A 3,879-nucleotide genomic window follows, 5' to 3' on the forward strand; every position below is an offset into this window, starting at 1 on the left:
GTCCTCATGGAGCTTGCTTCATGGGGGGCAGTAGGTAACAAACAAAGAAGCAAGACATACGTGGTGGCTATGTGGAGTGCCTGAACAGAGACCTGATGAGACCTGATTGCAGGCAAGGGTGCTGTAGGCAGAGGGCATGAGTCTTGGAACAAAACAGGGGCCAGTGTGGCTTCTGTGCGGGGCAGGGAGAGTAGTGTGGGCTGGGGGTGGGGTAGGGTGGGTCACGAAAGGTCTGATTCAATCTGAAAGCAACTGACAATTATTTGTTCAGCTGCTCAGTCATGTCCAACTCTTTTCGACCCCATGGACTGCAGCACGCCAGGCTTCCTTGTCCTTCACTATCTCCCTGAGTTTGCTCAAACCCATGTCCAAGGAATCGGTGATGCTATCCGACCATCTCATCCTCTGTCGCCCCCTTCTCCTGCCCTCAATCTTTTCTAGCATCAGGGTCTTTTCCAATGAGTCAGCTTTTCGAATCAGGTGGCCACAGTATTGGAGCTTCTGCTTCAGCACCAGTCCTTCCAATGAATATTCAGGATTGATTTCTTTTCGGATTGACTAGTTTGACCTCCTTGCTCTCCAAGGGACTCTCAAGAGTCTTCTCCAGCACCACAGTTTGAAAGTATCAATTCTTCAGCACTCAGCCTTCTTTATGGTCCAACTTTCATATCTATACATGACAACTGGAAAAACCATAGCTTTGACTATACAGACTTTTGCCGGCAAAGTAATGTCTCTGCCTTTTAAGACACTGTGTAGTTGTAAATAGGAGAAGAAACAGATGACTTTTTTTGCTGACCCTTTCCAATTGGGCACAACAAGGGTCTTCCTGTCTGGTGTCATCCAAGCCCATAGAATGAGAGGAAGTTCAGTTCAGATGCAAAATTTTATTCTTTTCTTTTTCAAATTTATCCTTTAATTGAAGGAAAATTGCTTTACAGTGTTGTGGTAGTTTCTGCCATACAAGAATGCAGTTCAGCCATAACTATACATATATCACCGCCCTCTCCTCGGCACCCCCTCTAGGTCTGCACACAGCTCCAGGCTGAACTCCCTGTGTTATATAGCAACTTCTCACCAGCTATTTGTTCTAGTCAAGTAATGGACAGCTGCAAGCCTATATTCTAGAGTACATGCTTCCCCAACGGGCTGAAAGATGTCTAGGGGACTTTATCAGGTTATCAGTCAGTGGCGAGGGGGTGGAGTTCTCGTGAGGCAAGAGCAGCTATACGCCTCATGCTCCAGGTCTGAGTGCTGGGTGCAGCGTCTCTGCACATGGCTCGCTGCCTCCATTTTGAATTGAGTGTCGTGTGCAACTTCTGCATGTGGTCCTCTGTCGGCACAGCCATTTTGCACTCAGAACTTTGTTCTGAGGCATCAGGTGCAAGGTCTCTGCTGTCATCCTGTGAGCAAGTGAAACTAGACAAAGAACAAAGGAAAAAGGGGTTAGACTTTTTATCCAAATTCTAGGGGTTTTTTTGGACTGTGTTGCTCTGCATATGGGATCTTTGTTCCCCTGCTGCTGCCACTGCTGCTAAGTCGCTTCAGTCCAACTCTGTGCGACCCCATAGACAGCAGCCCACCAGGCTCCCCCGTCCCTGGGATTCTCCAGGCAAGAACACTGGAGTGGGTTGCCATTTCCTTCTCCAATGCATGAAAGTCAAGAGTGAAAGTGAAGTTGCTCAGTCGTGTCCTACTCTTCGCGACCCCATGGACTGCAGCCTACCAGGCTCTTCCGTCCATGGGATTTTCCAGGCAAGAGTACTGGAGTGGCTTGCCATTGCCTTCTCCTACCAGGTATTAATTAAACCTGGGCCCAGTGCAGTGAGAATGTAGCATCCTAACCACTGGACCACCAAGGAATTTCCTGCAAATTTTATTATTTAATGGGCTTTGCCAGAGATAGTTTACGCTTATTGCTATTGTTGCTTTTTGAGTTTTGTTGTTTGTATTTTTAGTTTACTATTTTTTAAAAATTAAGATATAATTGATAAACTATAAAATTTACCCTTTAGAGTATAAGCTGGTGCAGCCATGGTGGGAAATAGTATGGAGGTTCCTTGGAGACTAAAAATAGAATTACCATATGATTTATCAACTCTACCCCTGGGCCATATGTGCAGACAAAACTATAATTCAAAAAGATAAATGCACCCCTATGTTCCATTCACCCCTTTGTTCATAGCAGTACTAGTCACAGTAATCAAGACATGGAAACAAATGTCTATTGACAGAGGAATGAATGAAGAAGATGAGGTTTATATATACAGTAGAATAATATTCAGCCATAAGCAAAGAATGAAATAATGCCATCTGCAGCAACATGGATGCAACCAGAGATTATCATACTAAGTGAAGTAAGTCAGAAAGAGAAAGACAAATACTGTATGATATCACTTACACGTGGAATCTAAATGAACGTATCTACAAAACAGGAACAGACTCACAGATACAGAGAACAGACTTGTGGTTTCCAAGAAGGAAGTGGGAGAGAGAGGGATGGAGGGGGAGTTAGGGGTTAGTAGATACAAGCTATTATATACATTTAGAATGGATAAGCAAGGTCCTCCTGTATAGTACGGGGAATGGCATCCTTTCTCCTGGGATAAATCATAATAGTAAAGAAAAAACTTTTTTTTAAAAGAAATACATATATATATGTATGTATGTATGTATGTATAATAACTGAGTTACTTTGCTGTACACCAGAAATTAGCACAACATTGTAAATCAACTATACATCAATAAAAATTTTGAAAAACTCACGCTTTAAAAGTGTGCAAATGTTTCTATCGTATCACATATTTGTGAAGCCATCCCCATTGTTTATTTCTAGCACATTTTCATCACCCTAAAAAGAAACTTCATATCCACTCACATAACTCTCAATATCCCACTCCTGTCAGCCCTTAGCAAACACTAGTCTACATTTTGTCCCTATGAATTTACCTATTCTGAATATTTCCCAGAAACAGAATGATACAGTATGTGACTTTTCTGACTGGCTTCCTCCATTTAACATGATTCCAAGTTCATCCATGTTGTAGCTCGTATCAGTACTTCATTCCTTTTTATGGCCAAATAATACTGCAGTGTATAGATATACCACATTTCTCCTTTTCTCAATTGATGGATATTTGGGTTGTTTCCACATCTGGGCAGTTATGAAGAATGCTGCTATGAGCATCATGTATGAGTCTTTGAATGAAGAATATATGAACATATAGTTTCCCTGAATAAGTGTTCCTTGGATTGCTGTAAGACTTTGATTAATTTTCAGAGTTCAGAAAAAGTTGATTTTGACAATTTTTGCCAATTTTGACAATTCTGTCAAACTGTGTGTATGGAGAGGATTTTTGGAGATCCTTACTCTGCCATTTTGCCAATGTCACCCTGAATCACTTCATTTTAAACCCTATATTAGTATTTGATGAATCAAAATAAACTGAATTTTAAAGGTAAGTGACCCCAAAGGTTGTCTTCTAAGACCTGCCTCTGTTTTTAAATTTATGGTTTCTGATGGGCCAAATGTTGAGTGAAATAAGAGGCCAACTAAGCGAGTTAGACCTTCAGTCAGCCTCTGGGTAGAGCTTCAGGGCTGGGAACAGTGCAATTGTGTTTCTTGATGAGATGGCCGTTCCCGCAGAGCAAGCTGCTGCCATGGGGGATGAGCACCCTTGGCCAGTGGGAGGAGGCTGGCTTGTGGCTCTAACTGGCTGTAGGACCTTGTTCCAGGCTTCAAGCCCCCAGCTTTATGATTTACTGTGATCGGGGGTCCCCAGAAGCCACAAGGATGCTCCACTCCGGGAAGGTCAAATATTTCCAAGATTTTATGGCAACTCTTGGGGACTCTTGGTTGTTAAATGGGGACTCTTGGTT

Source organism: Bos indicus, chromosome 8 (assembly GCF_029378745.1).
Source record: "Bos indicus isolate NIAB-ARS_2022 breed Sahiwal x Tharparkar chromosome 8, NIAB-ARS_B.indTharparkar_mat_pri_1.0, whole genome shotgun sequence".
NCBI lineage: Eukaryota > Metazoa > Chordata > Mammalia > Artiodactyla > Bovidae > Bos > Bos indicus.